This window comes from Thermobia domestica, chromosome 10 (genome assembly GCF_964235325.1).
Source record: "Thermobia domestica chromosome 10, izTheDome1.hap1.1, whole genome shotgun sequence".
Taxonomy (NCBI): domain Eukaryota; kingdom Metazoa; phylum Arthropoda; class Insecta; order Zygentoma; family Lepismatidae; genus Thermobia; species Thermobia domestica.
Genome location: NC_137463.1, coordinates 213,243,045 through 213,268,857, shown reverse-complemented (window position 1 = coordinate 213,268,857; position 25,813 = coordinate 213,243,045). Strand labels below are relative to the sequence as shown.

General features: G+C 36.3%; 2 protein-coding genes across 5 annotated transcripts in view; both read left to right on the top strand.

The window, feature by feature from the left end:
* The window catches only part of LOC145662976 (uncharacterized), a gene marked incomplete at its 5' end in the record, with an annotated part of 292,449 nt that overhangs the window by 192,552 nt on the left and 74,084 nt on the right, over positions 1 to 25,813 (top strand).
* LOC145662169 (2-acylglycerol O-acyltransferase 2-like) overlaps positions 12,229 to 25,813 on the top strand; it is a 37,226-nt gene continuing 23,641 nt past the window's right edge. Inside the window, exon 1 of the mRNA XM_081727502.1 lies at positions 12,229 to 12,632. The gene's annotated coding sequence lies outside the window, so the exon portion shown is untranslated. The remainder of the gene's footprint in view (positions 12,633 to 25,813) is intronic.

The following is a 25,813-nucleotide window of genomic DNA, read 5'->3' as shown; positions in this document are numbered from 1 at the left end:
AAAAATGTACAAAACTCCCTCACCAGGTGTCAAGAACACAAGAAAGAAAGAAATGCGCGGGGGGAGGGGGGAAACGATACCGTAGTGGAAAATTCAGACTGCATTAGTTCATTGTTGTCAACAATGAGTCTGTATTCCATTCTTTCTTTCTTTTGCATTCTGTTACATTTGATAACAAATATTGATAACCATTTCATGAACAAAACGAAAAAACTTGGAGAATTGTATATATATGTATCAAGATATACATATACTGTAGGTTTAAAAAAATATACGTTGGAAGTATTTACAGAGAGCAATACAAGTGTGTTGTTGCCTATTGTAAATATTCATTTTTATGTCTGTGTTTGTAGTAATAAAGCAAATCGTTTTTACCCCAACTCAGGAGATCTGAAAGCATTACTATCAGGTGCAATAAACAGTGCACACAGTATACATACAAATATATTTATTTCTCTAGAAAGAACAAAGCGATTTTTACGAAACTTTTAGGGTTTATTAAATATAAATCAAGGTATACTTAGGTATAATTTCTATGTTACTATATGTAAGGGGACAGGAGCTAGGGGAATAAAATATCTGAAAAGGGAAATTTTTGAGGGAATTTCCCGAAAATCCCTCTGTTACGGGAAAACTGTACGTGATGGAGAGAAAACGAGTGCATATTCGAATTCAGCGCAAAAAGTTCCTTTAAGATCAGGTGATTTTTCTCATGTAACAAACAAAAAGTTTAAATTTGTTAACTAGTGTTATCTAATAGAGGTGTGTCTTACCCAGTGGATACAGTATAGGGCTATGTAACCTATCCATTTATAACAGATATGTACCTCAACTTCCTTACTAATTTCTGACAGGGATGCTTTTGGCACATTTTGTACCCCTAAATATTTTGCAGGGGTGCAACAAGCTATATTAAGTCGTTTACTTCACACTAAAGTAACAACAATAAAATAAAACAAAAATACATGCAAGCAAGTCAAGTCATAGCAGTATTTCAATACTACTTGATCTGCCTTGAGTGATCCATGTGTGATGTGCACAAGAATGTTTTTTTTTTTAATAATATATTCACAGAATTTAATCAATTAATTAATTCGATTGTTGCAGTAATGTTCGCTATGGAAATTGCTCATTAAAAATATTTGAAGATTATTATAGCACATGTAATTAATAGTGATGTCTTCTGAAGACTTTAATAAACCGTATACGTTATACGAAATTTTATTATCTCAAGTGGATGATGCCTTGACCAACTGTGCTGATCAATATGATGATAAACAACTCAAAGAACTAAGAGACTACTATCAACAACTGCCAGTTACAATTCGTTCCGAGCTCCTTGAAAACTTAATGTACCCCAGTTCATTTCTTAGTAAATTCTTTGCACTAAGTAAAAAAGAATGTACAGATTTGATCTTCTTCATGCATATTTTATTTTCTCCGAGCTTGAAATTTAACTTACACATGAGAGTGCCTGAAAAATATTTCAACGAATTTTTGCCGTGTGTGTTCATGCCTGGGAAATATGAGATTTTTAGTTTACCCTATTGTAAAATATCAGATAGTTTGATTCGAAAGGAAATTGCTAGCAAAGTATCATATCTAATTGAAACCAACAAGAATTGGATAGTAAAACTAAATCTAGGTCCTCACTGTACTGATGATATTCTACATGCTATAGGAATCAACTGTCACTTGCTGCAAAGTTTGGACATTTCAGAATCAAATTGTAGAGATAGAGGCATTGACTTTCTTACAACAGTTTGGAGGTGTCAAACAGGAAACAGAACATATGACGATGATAGTGAAGAATTAGAGGCATGGAACAGTTCATTTCGTTCGGACAAGATAGTGACAAGGCGTTCCGTTGAACCCTGCAGCTTCTCCAAAAATATTGAACACATATGTCGTTACAAGACATTCAGAACCAAACTTTGTCACTCATTACAAACAATATCTTTGAAGGATACAGAAATAGGTGTTAACGGGATACTTATTTTGTTCCATAATGTTGAAGGATTAACAGACGCAAATATGAAATGGGAAAAAATCTTAGACTCTTTGGACGAATTAACATCAAACAACCCAGAATTAAGACTGCCAAAAGTCGGAATTACTAATGTTAGTATTAAACTCTTAAATTACCGTCGTCTTCAAATGATGAAAATGTTGTTATCTCCGAATAACTGTCTTGCTAGATTATATCTTGATTCCAGTATATTGCTTACAGCGCAAGAAGGAACTGAAATATGTTCAGATATCCAGAATAGCCTGAATATATATTTCAAAAATTTATCACATCTAGATTTTGAATGTCTAGGTACCACGACTGAAATCGACCTTCCTGTCGTTCTAAAATCGTGCTCGAATTTAAATGACTTGGTTTTGAGAGTTTGTAGTATAACTTGGTGTGATGAAAAGAAACCAATACCAACTTCAAATTTAAGAAATGCTTATTTTTCCAGCATGGATTACGACGTGGCAATACTATTTTTTGAAAGCGCCATCGAACTGGAAAATGCAGGGTTTGGTTGTATCTATTTTGCTGAAAACTTCTTATTAACTCTGTGCCAGCGACGCATTTCTAATAAACTAAAGAGTTTGTCTATTCAGGAAGGATGTGCTCTTGACAATCCTCTACACGTAGCTTCCTTCTGGAAACATTATCAGCATGTACAAACGATTGGATTTGTTGCTTTTGACATTGAAGAACTTGGTTTGGGTAAAAATCTCTCTCTCTCTCTGCTACATTGAGTGTAATATAAGCAATTGTTTTCCAATAAAGTCCCCAACTTAAGGTTACCTTGTATCCACTCTAAGTAAAACATTACTTGAAAATTCGGAAAATCTTTACATTTGTAATTTAAGCTTCCAAATAAAATTCCACATGGTGTACTATGTTTTGAGTTTAATTAAAATGCTTATGTACTTTTAACAGTCGTGGATCTAGCCCTGGGCTAGGGGGCCTAGCCTCCCCAGTGTTTTGAGTGACAAAAGATAATTTAAACTATTATTTATACATGTTTGAAAGATTATAGTTTTACAAAAAATAAATAAATAAAATAATGTGAAAATTATATGATTATTAAATGTGTGTTTTTGTGTAATGTGTGTGATTTGTTTTCTGTGTTTTCTGTATGATGTTCACTTTCCTTAGAATCCTTTACTGTGCAAATGTATCACTGACTGGTGGCCGCGAACCTACTGGGCCCGTGCAGGCGTGCCTCCAACAATCACTGCTCTATTCACCAAGCCAGTTGTCTCCGGAAAATGGAACTCAAATTTGCCCCAAAGAATATGATTTCAGATCCTCTTCCATCTCAACTCGCAGCCCGGCATCCAGGTCTGCAGTTCGCCATTCGCATCCCTTTGAGGAAAAGGTTGCGAACCACAAACTGGTCCACGAACCACAACAAATTGCGAACCACGAACCACAACAAATTGGAAATAAGGACTATGGAAATCTTAAAATTAGGTCTATAATGGCCCTACCAAAGAAAATAAAATACTTTCAATACACTTTCAAACTGAATTTAGCGCAACGGAAAAAAAATATTCCAAACTGAAATTTTTGAAAAAAAAATTGAAAGAATGAATTTTCTTCAGAATTCGGTTATTTCCGTTTCCGGTCGCACTAAGAAAATTCCCTTTTGTTTTCTTCACAGCTATACCTTTCAAATTTTCCTAGAGAACGTATTGTTCATGTACTGCTCTGAACCTTATCAGTATTTCATACACATTGCGCATTACTCTATTCTCAACCACTTAAATTAAATAAAATGCTCTCCTTGTTTGAAAGAAAAAATCAAGTATTCTATCCACGGCTCATACGCTTTATTTCTATAATCAGTTAAAATTTTATAACATGAAGTTTGCAGAAAAATGTTTATAAGAAGAATCTATTATATCATAAATTAGTACACTCATCAGAAACCAACTTCACAAATTAATACTAAAATTTCTTCGGTTTGAACAGTCTCATTCAATCTAAGTTGTTTACATTTTTCGAAATTTAAGAAAGAATTTTACTTAATCCACGGTCTTGCCTACATTAGTAGTATAAGTTGACAATGATAAAAGAAAAGAATAAATAATTGAAAATAAAAATAGACCGAGTCTACAACACTTCAATAAAACTTCAATTTGAATCTATTTTCTTTCTTATTTTATGATAAGCTAGTTCTGTGCATTCTCCCTTTTTCTTATTCTGTGCTGATGTCAGTTCTATATGGTGATGACTGGTTAGAGGATTTTACGCATTCCTTAGCTACCTCATTTTCATAACACGGTCTTCCCAACTTACCGTGTTACATCTCGTACTGACATTTCTTTCATAACATCAGAAACGTACTCGAGAAAAAAAGAGACATTTTATATCTAACCTATCTTAACCTACCTAACCTACTTAACTAAACTAACTTAACCTAAAGACAATCACATATACATTGACATTTTCACTTTATAACAGCATAACATCGTTTCTAGTTACCGTATTTCCCAAGGACGTTTAGTTATCAGATTAATTTATTTGGTTGTTATTAATGTTTCTAATTTAAAATTTCCTAAACTATTCAATAAATACTATAGACTTAGACTGGGTATCAGAATATAGAGATCGAAGTTCAAACTACTGATGAAAATCTCGCATTAACGGTATTAAAGAAAATGCACCCATATTGTCTACTTGAGCTGGGAAGATTTCAAAATAAAGTGTTTGCGCTTCTTGCATATAAGCAAAAAAAGAAAGTTTGAATTACATATCGAGCAGTACTTTCGAGGTTTTAAAAAAAATAATGTCTACCAGTTATAAACTCTAAAATTTCTTTAACTTTTGGGTAAATATATGTACAGATTTATACATACATTTGTTATTCTTATGACAATCGCTGCTGACGCTATGACAATTCTTACCCCCCATTGAGTGTGTTTTGACACTCACATTATGAATGTGTATATAGATAATTTCGAGGGAAACTGCTGAGCTTAGTGCAACATGATTACTTTAAAATCTTCCATAGAAGACACCATTTTCCACTGTCAAAACACCACAATTTTGAAGGTTTGAATCAAACAGAATTTTCTAAAGTTTAGCTACCAAACAACAATTTCTATCCTTGTCAGGTTGTTAACACTACCACACTTACTTGGTCAGTCTTCTTCCAAAAATAATCCAAATTGAATACCTCGGTAGTTCCGATTATTCCTGAGGTCTTCTAGACTTGAGATTTTGCACCACCTTTCTTAAACGAAAGGTTAATAAGGTGTTTAAAAATTGTATTCATGACAGCTACACGACCATGCATTTCTAAACGCAGGGAAAATAACTAACCCCAGCTACTTTCGTTCTGACGTGAAAAGTCTTCCTCTTACTGAAGAAATCCAATGTCCATTAAGCAGATCAACCTTCTCACTGCACTACTTCACTATTTTAAAGATGTGAAAGTCCAAAATCATTTTTATACTTGTTGTAACTCTTCAAATTTTCTACTTTCTCACGTTTTATATTAATAGGAAGAAGATCCCTAATTGGATATATTTGATGACGTAACTAAGACGCTAGTTTTTCTACTGAACATCAAAAGAACCGCACAACCTCAAACGCAGCTGTGATTGCGGATGATCCAATGACAGATAATCCTTACTGAAACAAAGAGATGTATCAAGGAGACATTATGGTTGACTTTACTGAACTAAAATTTTGAAGAATTTACGAAATAAAAATTTTGATTTTCTTAAGAAGATTCCTTACTCCAAGATATCATTGGAAATAAACTAAAAACTCACTAAAACTACCAAATATACTGTTATTTTCTAAAATAATGCAATATTTTCGATTAAATAAGCTAAATTCTGAAATGATAATACTACACATATATTTTATGGAATATAAATGAATATTATTGTTTTGGGCAAAATTTATGAAAATTTTGCGATCTACTCCTATAATTCTGCAATAAGTTGAGGCATATATTTTTGAAATTTCTACTAAACGAAAATTTTTGCGAATATATACAGGATGTTCCAAATTCTCGGACCATGTTACATTATACTAAAGTATAAGGTAACAATAGTAAGCCTTTATTCTTTGTTGGAAAATTTTTCAAACATTAGATTTAGTTTCAGTTTCAGTTTTTCTCTTATGCAATGTGTAAAATGATACTTGAGGTCTACAATGTCAACATCGAACCTAGCCTAATATCCATCCGGAGAGAGCTAACGGAAACTTTTGCAGGACACATGAAAAATTGTAAGCTCAAATGTAACTATCATAGTCTGGGGTCTGTCTGCCCCTGTTTCTACCTTCTAGATCCGCCACTGACTTGTTGCCAGAAATTTCATCTGAGCGTGAAGTTCGAAAAGTAAAGATTCCTATTTAACTTTTTATAGGTAGCATTTTTGTTACTTCACAAGACGAACCAAAATAATGTCCTATATTTAGGGAACGCGCCTTTGGCGCGGAAGATCTGGGTTCGATTATTGGCGGAAGCTCATTTTGGTTCGTATTTCATGTTAAGCTGTACATTTAGATCTCATATAACCTCCGTGCTGAAAGGGGCGCTAAAACTCTAGTTCAACCAACCAATTGAAAATAATAAGATTGGTATGTAGTATTCTGAAATTTATTGGATAATGAATAATAATACAGTAGATCATACACTTTTAAGAAATCTGTAGCGTTTGCTTTAAATAACAATTCCTTAACTATCAGCCTTCTTTTAAAACATGTATATTACATGCTTGAATTTATTACTAGTATTGTTTTTAAGGCCAGAACATAGAAGATTTGAATAATAACAGATCATTACATATTAAGGTTAGTGTAAAGGGACAAGTTCTGCCGATAGATGTCGCTACAGTCTTCGTATCTCTCCCATTTATTTTTTATCTTTCACGAAAATTTACAATTTCTCTTACAAATTTCAACCTAGAGACTTCAAATTTTTAGAGAAGGAACTTCAAAACCTATTAAAGGGAACAATCTGTGCTGATTTTTTATTTAGAATTTTCTTCACAGTTGAAACAGTTCCATTGTTAAAGGTTTGGATATACATTTCAACAATCAAGCCATTTCAACAATGAAGAAAATTCTAAATAAAAAATCGGCACGGATTGTTCCCTTTAATAGGTTATGAAGTTTCTTCTCTAAAAATTTGAAGTCTCTAGGTTGAAATTTGTAAGAGAAATTGTAAATTTTCGTGAAAGGTAAAAAATACATGCGAAAGATACGAAGACTGTAGTGCCATCTATCGGCAAAACTTGTCCCTTTAAACCAACCTTAATAAAACACACGTATTGAACATTGTAAGATCTGTAGTTCATATTAGACTTCCGAATCGTTTCAATATGAAGAACTTTAAATGTTGTAATATTCTGCAAGGTTGTGTTTACAAACACCAAACATTTGCTTCAATTTACAAACATCAATCATGTGCTTCTTACTATGGATTACTATGGGTGCAGGCCACAGAGACAACAGTGACACCACTGGCCACATGACGACAAGGGAACTACAGCGCCAATGCCTTACCTGGAGCACATATATAACCGAAAATATTTCGAGGAAAGACACGAGTCTGCGACTGCTCATCCCTCCTCTAACTTGCTCTGGAGCTCTAGGAGATACATATCCCAAAATCTCTAGTTCGCTTCGGAACTCTAGGCTTCCCATCTACTGTCTTAACTTATTGGGAGCTTTGTTGGGTATCCTAACTTTAGTCACCTAGCTTGCTTCGGAGCTCTGTGGAGGCTCTGCCCTAGGCTTCTCGCCCCTAGGGTACCCTCTTTTACCCACTATTAGAGAAATTTCATTATAGTAATACTTTTATAATACATTATTTATAGTGTTTTTTTGTAATAAAAACCAGAAGTTGGTAAACAATTCCGAACTATAATTTGCTCTATCAGAATTTCAGAATATTATAATAAAAATGACTTTACAACAACCGTTTTCAGCTTCATTCATTAAGATTACATCTAGTCCACCAACAATACAATTGAATTTGATATTGAATTAGCAGTTACGGTGTTGGGATTCAACCTACTATAGCAGCTTTCTACTCGTATGTCCACCTTTGCCGTCACATCCAGAACATCTTTAGTAGTAAACGTTACAGGGCAGTGAATAGACATAAGCTTCAGTTTTCTAGATAGACGTGATTTTATTGAAGGAGAAGGGTCTTTCAACCTCTGTAATTGAGGTACGTAACGAAATTAAAACACGCAGAAGATGGTGTAAGTCATAGTTTTCTTCAGTTTTTCAGTTACATTTTGTCCTTTTGGTACCACAATAAATATTCAACCTTCATAACTAATTCTAAAAGTCACAATGTTTTGTAACTTTGGATTGACAATTTTGGAGAGCAGAACTTAAATTACCGAGAAAATATATATATATCTGTTTTTGTAAAACCGATGAACTAGCTTTGAAATGAGTGCATCCAAGGAGGGAATGAATGTTGCTCTACAAAAGAATTATTCAGAAGAGTTGAGGGGTTGGTTGTTTCTATTTGTGTTAGCTACTGTTTGACGAGGAATATTAGTCACACCGTTAAACTACCACGTATAACGAATTTTGCTTTCTTACGAATATACATGTATATACTCACCGTATTCACTTGTGTCCAATTACCATAATTGTTTAAGTTTCTTGCTAACATAGTCAGCACATCTCAGGGAAAATGGCAGATTATTTTGTGGATTTTGGAGGTAGTTTGAAAGTGAGGCTAAAATATACTCGCAAACCATGAATGCTACTAGTAAATTTCCTTTCTACATACCAGCTTAGAAGGGTAGAAGTACTTATTAAGATAGCTCTTCTTATGTAAAACTGTTTACGAAGACTTGTAACTATAGCAAGGAACAGTTTAATAAATGGACCGCTTGGATGGTAAGTGGCGTGACTCCAAAATTGAAATTTTCCAAGAGAGAACTTTCGCATGACGAAATAGTTATTTACAATGAACATTAGAAATTTCCTTTCTAGATAGCAGCTTAGAAGGGTAGAAGCACTTATTAAGATAGTTTTGCTTGTGTAAAAGCAGGTTATGAAGACTTGTAACTATAGCATAGAACAGTTCAATAACGTTGTAACTACAAAATTGAAATTTTCCAGGAGAGAATTTTCGCACGAAGAGAATATTATTCGTCATCAGCATTAGAAAGTAAACTTCACAATTATGCTTTTGGTTGCAAGCATAAAAGAAATATGGTCTTTTCACGAGATTTTGAACTTCAAAGTATTATGGAGTTACACTACTTGGTATCTAAGCAGTCCAAATGTACTTACTGCATTTTGGTGTTCAATGAACCTCATCTCATACATTCCACAAACGTATCTTTCGGTGAAGGATTTAGGATTTAGATTTCTGGACTTTCGGTATCTATGACCATTTAGCCAGTCACATATGAGGGATGACGTCTCTCGACGAGCACACTATCCGAAGAAAGGGAAGGAAGGAAGGAAGCGGCCTGGGATCTATAATTTAGGTACCATCCCGACATTAACCTGGTGTGAATGAGCGCAAGACGAAGTGAGCCCATGGTGAACACGAGCCCAAGTGAGCCCAAGATGAGCGCGAGCCTAAGTAAGCCCAGGAGGAGTGCGAACCCAACTAAGCGCAATTCCAATTGAGGAATTCAATCACTTCAACAACATTACTTTTTAGCTCAAAGAGCCCTTAAGCGGCTGTGTTATATTATAGACTAAGCCGGACGAGCATGCTTTCTGTACGTGTTTACAGGTTCAAAATTGCTGGGAGTACCTAGCCCTATGGTTTAAATAGAAAACAAAGAACCTGAATTCTTTACATAGAGTTTAGTTTCCAAATTTAATAACCTATCTCAGCCATTCGTCTCATAAGATATACTCTTTAAATTTTGTTTTGCTGTCCTTCTCAGACTGAGAAACCTTAGGGAAGATGGGAGGATTTCTCCTCCTTAATATTTTTAGAATAAAATTCCTCTACCAATAAGTTCCTAAAAGTTTGTGAATAAAGTGATAGTATACTATTGCCAGGAGGTTGAAAATTAATTGCATTAACTCATACACGTGTATGTAATTACCATGTATTTTCTGTGCAATTAACGGGTAAATTTGTGTCCCTAATTCCATGTAGTTTAGGAATAGTGAATTTTCAAGCATGTGAACTCTGCATGTCGAAGCAGTCCATTATTAAGAGTTCTTTTTAACACATTCCTCATTTCACCTTTCTTCAACTGTACGTAATGATTTCGCACCCTGGTACACTTATGGGATTATGGTCTTAGAGTTGACGAAGCTAATTTGCATTGGCATATCGTATGATCATTGTCTTCGATGGAACTTGCACTCGTGTGGAAGAGATGTATAAGCTCGTGAACCTAACCCTCGCGTGTCCAATAATTGAGAGCAAGTCCAGCTGAGGTGAGTGAACTTGACCCCGAGTGAACGCGACTTATAGTAAGGTTAGTGAGCGCGAATCCGAGCCCCAAAAAGTCTAATGAGTGAGAGCCCGAGCCCAAATGAAATAAGTGAGCGACAGCCTAATTAAGGAAAGTGTACCCGAGTGCGAGTGAATACGAGCCCGAGTGAACACGAACTCAATTGAAAGAAATAAGCCCGATCCCGAGTGAGTTGAAAGAAGTGATACCAAGGCCGAGTGAGCACAAGCCCACTTAAGAGAAGTTGCGTTGATTTTGAGTTTAACGTTCCATTCAGCAGCGAGGCTATATGAGACGTGGACCTACTGATTAACGTGGAATCCGAAACACATGAGCTCGCGCCGGGAATCCAGCCCTAGTCTCCTACGCCAAAGGCGTGTACGCTAAGCACTTAGCCACAAAGGAACTCCACTCAAGAGAAGTGAGCGCGAGCATACTTGAGATCAGAGAGCTCAAGCCCGAGCGAGCCCAATGCAAAATGGCTATTTAATATACGTCTTCTACCCATTCTAATTTTAATTTTGTGCAGAAGAGGGCACGGTGGCTCAGTAGTAGAACGTTTACCTCTGGTGAGTGAGGTCCCTGGCTCGATCCTGTCCAAGCTAGTTTGTAGTGAACAACATCGTGTCCATGGGTTTTGTAGGGATACTCCAGTATTCTCCCGCATTCTCATTCCACCAATTCTCCCATCATCGTTCACTTGCCTTAATCACCCGTCTCCCTTAGCCTAAAGTAAATAAACGTGGGACGTTAAGCTGAAAGATTTTTTTTTAAAAAATGTGTAGTCTCAAAATCCATGCTTCAACTGCTATAATAATAATAATAATAATAATAATAATAATAATAATAATAATAATAATAATAATAATAATAATAATAATAATATGAATGTATGTAGTCTATACATGGCGAGTTATTAATGCTTTGACACCCAGAAACAAAAGTTTCGGTTCGCCTTTAGATGTAGAAGTTGAACTCCCCTGGTAAAGCCGTGCCTCCACAAGTAAAACTTGCTGTGTACACCTCTTCCTATGTTACATTCTCGGAGGGACTGCCTCTCTAAATCTGTTTCCAGATTATGCAAATCGAATTTTACAGTTGGGAAGCATTCCTGATTATACCATACTACAATTTAACACAGAAACCAGACAACATGAGAGCCAGGGGCCGCGGTGGCCAGTGGTAGAGCGTTCACCTCTGGTGCATGGGGTCCTGGGTTAAAACCCTGCTCCCGCCAAGTGAACATTGTGGTGGACAAACACCGTGTGCGTGGGTTTCCTCGGGGTTCTCCCGTTTCCTCCCACTTTCTTCATTCCACCATTTCATTCATCACTCATCATCACCGTCTCCATTATCCTTACCGGCATAAACGTGGGACGTAAAACTCAAACATTTCATTTCATTTCAACATGAGAGCCCACAGGAAACTGAACCCGGATATCTTCGCCTTGTGCTAACCGTATAGTCTTATAAGGTTTGTAGGCAGAACATGGACTGAGCTCTTTTTAATTTTTGCCGGGGGATTTACTTGAGCTCAGATTAAAATCTTGAATGTTTATTTTTCAACACATTCGTCTGAACAAACAACTCAAAGCTTCAGGGAATTGAATGCATTTCGCTAGGGGGCCGAGCTCCTCGCCACCCCGTCGCTACGGGTCTGTTATACTGTAGGTACGAAGAATACCGATATCTGTGGTTTATGCTAAGTTTAGGATGTGTTTTGCGCAAACTGTACAATCAAACTTACTTATACAGCTTAATCCAACGTTCGGTAAGCAATGGATACAATAAAAATGCCACTGTAGATGAAGAAGAAAACTGCAATTCATCGGAAATAAACCTTCCAACACTCAGCATGTTATTAATCACTCGTACACACAATGTAGAGATTTGGAGGACGTGCAAGTGACGTCAGGTTGAGCGATTGCCAACCAAGTGGACGGAAATGTAATCAAAAGTTAGATAAGATTTTTCTTGCTTACCCAAATACCCGCATCGTTCTTTGAACAATTAAACTGTCTTTTAGCACAGACATTACCTCGATTTGTTTCAGCAGTTCCGAGTAAGAAGATGTTTTTCTTGTGCTATGTGTGTTAAGGTAGTGTTCTTCAAGAATACTTGCACCATAGGGTGTGTGTCTGTGTATTGAAGCAATGGGAAGTCTAGTGTATTTCAAGTGATCTGTACGGGAACAAGTGTTGATTACAGAACAGGTAAAAATAGTACGTACTAAGCATGCAGTAATCAAATTAAACATAAATTACTTCCGGTATTTACATAAGTAAGTCTTACATAGGGAGCATGGTGGTTCAGTAATAGGGCATTCACCTCTGGTGTTGAATCCCAGGCCGTGTGAGTATACGGTGGACAACATTGTGTCTGTAGGTTCTCCCTGGGGTTCTCCCATTTCCTTCTACATTCACATTCCATCATATTCTCAATCATTTATCCGTTTTATAAATAATCAGTCTCGTTTAGGTTAAAGTGGATATCATATGACGTAAAACTAAAAGATATATTTTTCAATAGAGTAGAGCTTATTTTTAAATTGATACAGTTGGTGCTACTTTTGACATCTTAATTTAATAACTGTTTGCCACACTGACCCTTTTCGATCAGTACAATTCAGTATTTATTATAAAGTACACCTGTAATGTTTCCATTGCCCAAACTTTGATTTTTATAGACTCAAATTTAAATAAAACTACATGCTAAACAAAACAATGGGCCTTATAGCAGAGTCGTTTTGACGTCTGATTAACACCTTACTACGGGGTTGACTAACGGATGGTTATCAAAATTGTATTCAGAGTCTCTGATTAGGACGTAGTATTTGACAAAGTTAATCACATGTGACTAATTAATCTAGAGCAGAGTCTAATCTTTTACCCACGATTTAGCGTGAGACACAACATTTCGTATTTCGTAATTCATGTATTTTTATTTTTACAGACTACGCATGCGCTCATCTACTTTTCCGTAGTTGCCACATTTATTTTACTCACGGATGCATTGGGGTTCTATAAGTTAATCATACCCAAATCATCATTTTAGTTGTACTAAAATTAGACTCTGAATACCAAAAAGTGCACCTTCCTTAATAAAGAGTTAGTATGCTTACTAACTAGTCTGAGACTAACCTTCTATTAACGAATTCTCTCTGAATACCGCCCAATACGTTTATTGTACAAAAATATAACGTGTAACATTTTCTCCAACTATCCAGTTTGACTTCATCAGACACTATGAATACACAGATAGGGACATATTAAGTCTGTCACGTAAATCAGGATTGAAATTGAAAGTAGTAGTAAATTTGAACTATTTCTAGTTTTGATAGGATGTTCTGGGTTGTGATGATATGTAGTCTTGAGACTCTGACTCGATTACAGAAAAGTACTTGTCGCTATCTATTACCTTTTTTGTTCTATGGCGATAAATGTTGAAACCCGGTTAATTTGAACCACTTCTGGTTTCAATAGAGGGTTAATGGGGAAAATAGAACCTACTCTTGGGAAGTTAGATCAATTACAGAAAACTACATCCCGATATATCTTTTCGTTTTTGCTCCACGTAAATCAGTATTCAAACCGGAAGTAGTAGTAACTTTCACCCAATTCTGGGTTTGGTAGAGTGTTATAAAACCTACACTTGGGAAGCTAAATCGATTGCAAAAATTGCATTTCCATATCTCTTACTGTTTTAGCTTTACGGAAATCAGCATTGAAACCGGAAATGGAGGTAAATTTCAACCACTTCCGGGTCTGGTAATGTTGCGAGTTGTGATGATATGCTCTTTTCAGACACTGAATCGATTTCAGAAAAACGTTTGTCGTTATCTATTACCATTTTTGTTCTACGGCGATAAATGTTGAAACCGGATATTGCTAATTTCAATAATTTTTTGTTTGAATATAGGTTTAATAAAGAGTTAATAAAGAGGATATAACCTATTCTTGGGACAGTGAATTGATTGTAGAAAACCGCATCCGGATATCTCTTACCATTCTTGCTATTTATGAAAATTAACATTGAAACCGGAAGTAATATTAAATTTGAACCATTTTCGATTTTGGTAGTTTTCATGGTACGTTGCCTTGATACGCTGAATCGCTCGCAAAAAAACGGTTCTCGTTATCTGTACCGTTTTAGTTCTATGACGATAAATGTTGAAACCGGAAATGACTATTTTGAATTATTTCTGCTTTGAGTAGAGAGTTAATGAACGAGACGGAACCTTTCTTGGGCGCTGAATAGATTACAAAAACACCGTATCTCGATATCTCTTTTCGCTTTTGCTCTGATATTTGTCGGCAGCTGCACGAACGGACTGGCGGACAAAGCCGTTCTATAAGTCTTGCGACACTTATGCACACTGGCGTATTTAGGAATTTGTTTCGGGGAGGGGGCTATGCACAGCACGGGAATAAGCATTTATATTTTTTCCTTTTGAGTACAGATAAGTATTAATGAAGTTGTGCATATATCACATTTATTTCGGGGAGGGGAGCCCGATAGCTACCCCTAAATACGCCACTGCTTATGCATATCATTATTTAGAAGTCTAAAACTGAGTATTTTAAACCTTATTCAAAATTTTATTAAATTATAAAGCATATAAAAGTAACAAATTTGAAAATATTAAGGTATAACTTCCAAGGACATTGATTCATCTGAAGAAAGCTCTGTATTTCATGCAAAAAGTAAAATTACTTGGATCTTTACTCTTACGGACGTCAGGTTTGTATCAGAGGCAACTCAGCGAGAATTTACCCACAGCCATGTGCAGTGGCGTATTTACGATTTTGTTTCGGGGTGGGCTTTACTAACTTTCAGGGGGAGGGGGCTTTGCCTGAAAATGTGAAAATTCTGCAAGATATTTCATATACTTTACTATAGTAAGTAAGATTTCGGGGGACTTAAGCCCGAAAGCCCCCCCTAAAAACGCCACTGGCCATGTGCATTAGCTTGAGTTATTCCGTATTGGGGGTTAAGGGGGCACGGTGGCTCAGTGGTTGAGCGCTTACCAGTGGTGTGTGGGGTCCTTGGTTCGATTCCCGGACAAGTATACTTGTGGTAGGCAATATCATATCCATGGGTTTTCTCGGGGTACTCCCGTTTCCCCCACATTCTCATTCCACTAATCCTTCCATTCATCATTCATTTCCCTTAATCACCCGTCTCTCTTAGCCTAAGAGACATAATCGTGGAACATTAAACTGAAAGATTTCATTTCATTTTATTTTAGTTATTCTGCTTCAAGTCCTTACGGAAAACTGACAAAGAACGGACATGAACCTCTCATCCGGACATCCGAATCAAATCTAGTCCATTTGAAAAACACAACAAAGATATGTTTCTGGACAAAAAATTAGGTGCCATGGACAACGGAATAAGTCCCTGGGGCCCATTAACCCTGTTAGTATATATTTAAAAAATCGTAGACTCGCAGGGAAATAGCTACTGCATCAACATTGTTCATTGAAAATCCATGGTTTACCGTTCATTCTCTTCAGCATAAAACAAGCTTTGCAGAGGTGCTATGTATTGGGGGCCATAACATACTTAAACAGGGAAAATTGTAAGAATATCGGAAAAATTTCCTCCAGAAATCCTTCCCATCAGCTTTGATCCCCACTGGAGTGGCCCCAGGTAAAAGCACACAATCCAAGTGTATCTCTAAAAATACTATGAGGATTAGGAAACGAGTGTACCAAGTTTTGTATTGATAGGCGGAATAGATATGAGGGGAAAGGTTGTATACCAATACACGATTTCCCCTTATACCTATTCTGTCTAGCAATACAAAACTTTGTAAACACATTTCTTATCCCCTATAGTATTTATCGAAAAACATTTGGATTGTGCTTTTACCCGGGGTTACTCCAGAGGGGCCCAAAGTTGATGGGAAGGATTTCTGGAGGAAATTGGCCAAACATTCTCCCAATTTTCCCTGTTCAAATACGCTTTGGGCCACAATACATAGCACCTCTGGAAAGCTTGTTTCATGCTGAAGAGAATGAACTGTAAACCATGACTTTCCAATGAACAGTGTTGATGCAATAGCTATTTTACTGCGAGTCTATGATTTCCTTTATACTAACATTGTTAATGGGCCCCAGGGACTTACTCCGTTGTCCATGGCACCTTCTTTTTGTGCAGAAACATATATTTGTTATGTTTATCGAATGGACTAGGTTTGATTCGTATGTCCGGACGACACGTTCATGTCCGTTCCTTGTGAGATTTGGAAGACTATGATCTATAGTTAATGTTTAGTGATCGAAGTAGCATGGAGTCAGACAGCCTCAACCACTCTAGCGGTCATCGATAAAAACACGCATAAGACAGTTTGAGCGAGGAGATGCACCATTTTATGGAAAGATTATATTCATTTGAAGGCCTAATTTTGTGTGTTGTATTTAGCATTAAACTAAGTAGGAGTGTCATGTGTACAGCACATGAAAGAACTTGTTTCCTATTAATATTGATTGGTTACTGTAAAAGAAGAACTCAGACTGAAAGTATTTAACAATAAATCATGAGACTAATATTAGGACCCAAGAGAAACGGGAATCAGGAATAGTGGGAACTTCATGACGAGGAACTGCATAGTTTATACCATTTACCAAATGTTATTAGGGTCATCAATCAAGTCTAGAAGGCTCAGCGGGCAGGTCATGTAACCAGAATCGAAGAAAGTAGAAGCAGTTTCAAATTTTTAACTGGAAATACAATCAGAAAACAACCATTAGGAAGACCAAGGCGCCAGAGTTGGCGTGGGTCAATGAAAACTTGACCCACGACCCACTGACCCACCACCCACTCTGACCCACCACCCACGGGACCCACTCTGACCCACCACCCACCGTGATCCACTCTGACCCACCACCCCCATGAACCACTCTCATCCACTTTGACCTACTCTGACTCACCAAAATCCATCGTCATTAACTCTGAACATGGCCTCTTCTGAACTGACTAAAGGGTTTACACTTGTAATAAAACAAGACTGTGAAATTGTCACTAATCGGAGTTTGAATTTCTAGTCAATCGCTCAAGCACCACTCTGTTACAATAACGGTGGATTTGACCTTTATGATATAAAATGGTAAAGTGTTTGTCAGTGAGGAAATTGAAACAGTTCGAGGTGGGGGGAAATTAGTGTGTGCCTAAAATATACTTGTACTTAGAGAGTATTCTTGCAAGTGTTAATTTCTGAACGCATTCCACAAGAAACTTCTATTCGCAGGAAAATACCCCTGTACAATATGGAAAAGGTTATGGTTTCTCAGTTCACAGTATTTTTCTCACAAAGACTTGAAAAATCAGTTGTTCATAGGGTATAAAGGTGCTCGGGTACCCTATGTGAGAGCATCTCCATAAAGTATGCTTATAATTGTAATTTGTGTAATCACTAAAACACCACGTTAAATTTAAGTTACAAATATGCATAATTGCAATTATTATGAATATTTATTCAAAGTAGTTTACCTAAAGCAAAGAAGAGAGTTACTAAAAAGTAGGTACAAAGTTGAATAACACAAATAAGGCATTAGTAATACAAGTATTCCTTTTTTAGTAACTCGTAATTTTCCACCTTAAAACAAATCTGAAATCGGATTTATTTCCTGTTGGTAACTTTTTGGCGGTAAATCATCCGCAATGGAATGATGTCCATCCTTCAGCCAAGAAATAACTAGCTCGTCTACTTTGAGCTTGTCTAGCGGTGGACCATTAACATTGATGAGCAACAAGTTAGACAATGTTTGAGCACTTAATTTATTTCTAATATCAGTCATCTGTAAATTCATAAGGGGAAATCCCCGTTCGCACTCTGTCGTGGAAATTGATAATACTTCTACACGATTTCTGCAACTTCTCATCGACAATCTACTTGTTAGACTTAAGTCTGATAACGATTTTTCTCGGTCAGTTTGGAAATACTCAGCAAGAAGTATCGTCTCTCTATCACAATACAACATCTTTTCCATATCGACCATGTCAGTTGGCAATGTCGACCCATGTAGAACAGAAACTTCATCTACCACGCCTTTGATAGGGAATATTATGAATAAATTATCAATTAAAGCCTGATAAACTGATGATTTCTTATTTGTTTATAAATTTAATTTTTGTAATTACACATGAAGGTTTGATACCATTACCAAGTTCCCTCCCTCGTCTAAAAAGCGAAAGGGAACGAGGTTTCTGGAAAGTATTCAGAGGTGAATGGGAATTTCCCTCCTTCTTCAACTTCAATTACCACACTGCTGTTTGCCATGTGCCAAATTACGATGAATTTCAATTAAATTACCATAGTATAATTATTTCCTTGTTGAATTATCAGTGGACTTTTCAGTGGAAAAAAGGATGAAATTTCAAAGTTCCAAATCAAAGTAAGTAGACCAACGTAAATGGGAAAAAAAGTGTAAAATTTTCCATACAATTATGCGTACAATCCAAACTTCAAATTTCCGTGTAATTAAGCTTACAGTACAAATTTTATGCCTATTTTTCTCACAACTTTATGGGTTGATTGGCCTGTGCTGTGAGCGCTCCATATAATAAACATAAGCTTCAGCAATTATTATAGCAGAAAGCAATGAATATATGAAGCCAAGCACTGTATTTTTTGTTTCTGATTTTTTTTCTGAAATTACATCGATCGTTTTTGATCATTTTTACAAACCAATTTTCCATACCAATTTTCCATATATAGAAAGTGCCCCCCCTCCACATAAAGGAGAATTTTAAAAATGCTAGGACACATTCTGTTTATTTTCAATAAAGAGTTAATACACTGAATTTCAGCTCCGTAAGTTTAACGGCTTGCGAGATACTCATTTTTTTTTTTCGCAAAAATTCGGATCCTCACTACCTCCTTAGGATATTATGCATTATAATAAAACCAATATAACATCCCAATTTGGATTAAGGCCTAACTATATACCAAAAGTAATTTCATTTGACTTTGCAATTTGACCGTGATGATCAGGCACACATAATTACATTCAATTTTTTATAAATAATTTATATATTACAGTGATTCAAAAATGTATTTTTTCCAGTAGTTAGCTCTAAAAGCCCACAGGTCTCGAAAGCTAAGTTGTAGTGTAAGTCCTATTGCTATTATTACTATTAAAAATATCAATATCCAAAAGTGCTTGAAGTTCTTTTTTCACTTGGTTAGATTTACTCACCTCAGGTAAGTAGACAGAAACAAGTGGAAAAGGAAGGGAAATGAAGGTCTTGAAAGTAAAACGGAGACAAATTTACCAGTCTTCAGAAGATACTGTCTACAATGCAGTGAGCAGAGAGGGTCGGTAGATCATACTGAGTCGGTGGGTCGCAGTGTGTCATGGTGGGTGGTGGGTCACAGTGGGTCATGGTGGGTGGTGGGTCGCAGTGGGTCACAGTGGGTCATGGTGGGTGGTGGGTCACAGTGGGTCACGGTGGGTCACATGCTGTTGACCCACGACCCACTGACCCACTCAGAAAACTTGACCCACTTGACCCACTGACCCACTCCATTTCTGCTAGGCGCAGACGGGTGGACAATATTAAGATGGATCTCGCAGAGATTGGAATACAAAGTAGAAACTGGATGCAGTAAGCTAAGGATAGAAGTCAGTGGAGAGCTTTTGTGAACGCGGCGTTGAGCTTCCGGGTTCCGTAGGCCATAGAGTTAGTTAGTTATTAATATTGAAACCTGAAGTGGTAGTAAAAATGTCAATGGATTTAGTTGAGAGATTTGAGTGAAGATGGAATATATTATTGAGATGCTTAATTGATTGCAGAAAAATGTCGCTTCTCGCAATCGATTACCATCTATAGGGATGAACGTTAGTACTGGAAATTGTTCACTTCTTCTATTTTCAGTTTTAATACAGGGTTAAGGGAAAAGATGGTGCTTATTCTTAGCGTTTCTCACTACCTCTTATCGTTTTCCAGCTATGTAGATCAATAGGTTATTAAAACTGGAAATTGAAATAGATTCATACAATTTCCAGTTTAAAAGTGAGTTAAGGATGGAAACGAAATGCATTCTTGAGACACTTAATCGATTGGGGCACTTCTCGCTTTCTATTGCTATTTTGTCGCTATAGTGATTAACGTTAAAACCGGAAACGGTTTATTTCTACCACTTCCGGTTTGCATATCAACTCTATCAACGAACACACAATTCCTAACTTTTGGTTCTTTACATCCTGGCCAAAATTAATGCTAATTTATGAAGTATTTCTTCAGATTTCTGTCTTCCGAACCGACTACACACGGACAGAGCACATATACAAAGGAATTTTGGTTGACCAAACCCCTTAATTAATTCTTTTTCAAAGTTCTTAAGATGCTGCTAAAATGGTATAAAGTTTGGGCAAATTGAGTATCAGTTGTGTGTTACGGACGACAAACGATGCAGTGCTGAAATCTAATGAGTATAGTTACTACCTCAATTGCAAGAAACAAAATAACAAAGTGTGGTCACAGTGCTTGTTTAAACCTTCTAAAGAAGTTGATAACACCACTTTTACTTTGAATTTTGAATATAAACTTACCCAAATATTAGCGTTAGCCACAACTACAATGTATGTGAGATCAATTCTGCATTCAACTGTAAACCCACATCTTATATACCTTTATATTCACATGAACTTCTTGATAGGTTCCACATTTAGTTTTCACTGTTGACTTAAGAATATTTCTGGAACATTTTCAAGGTGGGGAACACGGTGGCTCAACGCTTACTTCTGGTGCGCGGAGTCCCTGATTATCCTTGCCCAAAGAAGCTTGTAGTGGGCAACATTGTGTCTGTGTTTTTTTTTTCGTGGTACTGTCGTTCCTTCCCAGATTGTCATTCCACTAATTTTTCCATCATCATTCACTTGTATTAATCATCCTCTTCCTTAGCTTAACGGGCATAATTGTAGGATCTTAAACTGGAAGACTTCATTCCATTTCGTTTTGGAACATTTCACCACCTGGAAGTCAGAACATATTTTAGCTTATTCCCTTAACTGCTGCGCAATGAAACGTTATATATTATAAATATTGTACTTTATGATAGAGTAATGTTTCAGCTACAGCACAAGTCACTGATTCATTTGGTTGTGTCTCCTGATATTGAGAAATGTAACAAATAAAAGAAAATATTTGATTCGTTTTACAATGAGCACACAAGATGGCACTTACTGTTAGATCTTACTAGAAGTGCTCCGTTTTACGAAATGTTAATTTGTATGTGTAAAGCAGGGTGCGAATTGGCGGGGGGGATGCCAGGGATTTCCCCCCTGACCAAAATCTTTCCCACCCTGGAGAAGAAAAATTTTATCCCTGGCAGGGATAACTTTTCCCCCTCTGGAGTATTTTTAAATGAACATAAAGATAAGATAGAAAAAGGGAACAATTCTTACTTTGCGTAGCTAACCTAAATATTACTTGAGTGAAAATTTATGAAAGATCTCACATCTCAACTGTTTTGTACTTGTTAGAGTGTATATATATATATATATATATGGGGGGGGAGGACTGGGTGCGCATATGGGTGAAATTCATCCCCCCCTGGGAAAATTTTTCAATTCGCACACTGGTGTAAAGTATTTTAAACTAACGATCTTATTATGAAATAGATATATTGTTTGACCTTTTCTCGTGTTATGTTTCACATTTTATTTAAATACTAATTTAGATTTAAGGAAATAGATTTTGAGACGAAACTTGCGCATAACCCCATAATGCGTTGTTGCCAAATTTGTATGTTTACTGTAGTAGTCACAATAAGAAAATTCCTTGATTCTAGGTTTGCATTTTGAGAAGCGAGACTGCGGAAAGAGTCGAAAACTAATTAATCCATTAAGTATCCAAGCAAAATTCCATGATTAACCCCTTTATTGTCTGGCGTTAGTAAAAACTTGACACTGTCTGGCAACGCCGCAGTATTCAAGCAGCGTTTAGTATAGCACCAAGAACACCTAGTGATCCACCTAAAAAAAAAAAAAAAAAAAAAAAAAAAAACACTGTAAAATGATTTTTCAATGATTTTTAACATTTCCAAACTCTACTATCAGTAAATATGGGAAGTCCTCTAGCGTCGCTATTTCCTTCCGTTTGACGACAGGTATCGAGCAAAAAAAACGGTAACAGATGGAGACAAGCGGTTTCTCGGAGCCGATTCGGTGTTCAAAAAATATGTTCCATTTTCTCCATTAACCCTTTTATTCAAACCAGAAGAGAAGGAAATCAACCGGTGTTCCGCTTATCAACTTTGACAACCGTAGAACCATAACGGTAATAAAGAATGAGAAGCGGTTTTCTGGAATCGATTGAGCATCTCAAGAGTAGCTTCCATTCCCATTATTTTCTCTACTAAAATTGGAGTTGAGCTGATTTTGAATTTAACGTCCTTTCAGCAGCGAGGCTATATGAGACGGGACCTACTGATTAACGTGGAATCCGAAACACATGAGCTCCCGCCGGGAATCGAACCCGGGTCTCTCATGCCAAAGGCGCGTACGCTAACCGCTTAGATATGAAGGAGATCTACTAAAATTGGAAGTGAAAGAAATTTACTAGTACTTACAAATTCAAAATTGATCGTCAGATAGCAATAAATGATTAGGGTTAACAAGAAATAGCTTTCTGATGTAGATTCAGCTAAAGAATAAGTTCCGTCTCGAGTTTTATACCACTACTCAAACCGGAAGTGGTGAAAATATACGACTTCCGATTTTAAAATTTATCGTCATAATGAAAATAAACGGTAATAGATAACAAGAAGCGGTATAGATTTTATACAATCTCTACTTTATTCTTCTATTACAACCGGAAAAGGTAGAAATCTACTACCACTTCCGGTTCCAATAAAGGCTCTCATAGAACGAAAACTATATAAAATAACTAACGTTATTTAGATTCAGGATTGGAAGAATAGATTTTTTTATCAGTTCGTATTCTTCTACTAAAACCGGAAGTAGTGAAAGCTAGTTGAACCTCTGGTTTCAACATTGATTTTTATTTAGTAACACACATAAGAGCTAGCAAAGAAACTATTTTAAATGAAATTCAGCGTCCCTTTGACCTTATCTCTCTATTGAAATCCGAATCACAGATCTATTACTTCCTGTTTCAGTATTGAATTCGCAATCACGGATCTATTTCTTCCTGTTTCAGTATTGAATTCGCAACCATGGACCTAGTACTTCCTGTTTCAGTACTGAATTCGCAATCACGGGCCTATTACTTCCTGTTTCAGTATTGAATTCGCAATCACGGGCCTGTTACTTCCTGTTTCAGTATTGAATTCGCAATCACGAATCTGTTACTTCCTGTTTCAGTATTGAATTCGCAACCATAGACCTAGTACTTCCTGTTTCAGTATTGAATTCGCAATCACGGGTCTATTACTTCCTGTTTCAGTATTGAATTTGCAACCACAGGTCTATTATTATATGTTTCAGTATTGAATTCGTAATCACGAATCTATTACTTCCTGTTTCAGTATTGAATTCGCAATCAAGGAACTATTACTTCCTGTTTCAGTGTTAAATTCGTAATCACGGAACTATTACTTCCTGTTTCAGCCGCAATCACGGATCTATTACTTACTGTTTTGGTATTGAATTCAAATTGTTACACATTGGAAGTCTGCCGTAGTTACACAATGTAAAACACAAGTTTATTTTAAATCCAGATAACTGGTGTAAGAGTATTCATTTAAATGTTAACAGTAGCCACCATATGTGTGATAATAATTCCACATTCAAATACAATCCATGTCTTACATTTCTCTGTATTTACACAAAAATTCCAATCAATATTTTTCTTTTACTATTCTTGTTGTTGATTTAAGAACAATTGCTTGAACATTTTGATGTAATATGAAATGATTTTACAATATTTTATTAGATCTATGTTTCTATTGGAAACGCATTTACTAGAAAACATACCATCTTCATGAGTTGCGTAACTCATGGTCATTAAAAATTAAGTAAAGCTTTAAAAATCATTTCCTTAAGGCAATAACTGTCCACAAAGTTGAAATTATCGCTTTGTAATAACCTTGTGAGGGATTTCGCTTGAAGCAAGTAATTCATCTTTTTATGTTTTCCTCGAACAATATGACAAAACAATATTAGTGACCTTGAAGTACTTATGGAATGCTATCTGTATATGTATGGGAGTGATTCATCACTTTTCGCTTTCATTTACAATAGCCTGAAGCTAAATCCTGTTACAACAATGTTATGAAAGGAATTTTAAAAGTAATTTGTACTTTATAATCTGGATTCAGTAATAATAATAATAATAATAATAATAATAATAATAATAATAATAATAATAATAATAATAATAATAATAATAATAAACGCTCATTCGTGGCTAAGCGGTTAGCGTACGCGCCTTTGGCGTGAAAGGCCCGGGTTCGATTCCTGGCGGAAGCTCATGTGGTTCAGATTCGACGTTAATCAGTAGGTCCTCGTCTCATATAACCTCGCTGCTGAGAAGGGACGTTAAACTCAAATCAACTCAATAATAATAATAATAATAATAATAATAATAATAATAATAATAATAATAATAATAAGGTATATTGTCCGTATTCTCTTATAGCTGAAAGGTTAGTCTCGCAAACTGTAAAGTTGTGATACACTATAATCTTAAACTGATTTTCTCCCACTTTTGTCTTCCGCATTACATTCTGTCGCATCTTTCAGGATACAATTCCTTCTTATCATAGGCGAAGCCAGAAATTTTCATATGCGTATACACAAAGGTTATTAAAACAGGCCTTTTCAAATGAGTGCACGCGAAGGTTATCAAGGCAGAACTTTTCATATAGACGTGCACAGAGGTCATTAAACTAAAACTTTTCATATATAAAGGTAACCAAGATAGTTCTATCGCTTTTTGTTGAGGTGTGTTTTCAATTGGGCTTCACACCGTCAGTTGAATACGAATGGAGATAAGGCGAAGGTCAGTTGTTGGTGTGGGTATACCCAACATACTACCTGGTTGTGGCATTTCAGTTACACTGTGAACTTGCGTAAGGACAAAGTGAACATGGGACCTCCACAGAGCGTCATAAGGGCGTGAATGCTGTACGAGTTCAAATTGGGATCAAACGTCGCTGCAGCGGGGCGTAATACATGCCAGGCCTTTGGTGAAAGTCTCGTGACTACGCTGACAGTGCAGCGGTGGTTTAACAAGTTTAAGGGCGGTGACGAAACACGGGAAGACCAACACATGTACAAAATGAAGATCTTCAGGCAGTAACAAACATGTGAGGAACTGATACTACAGATCAGAGTGAGTGGAGAAACCATTCGGCAGCACCTCTATCAACTGAGGAAGCACTACAAGTTGGGTCTGTGGGTCCCACATGATTTGACTCCGA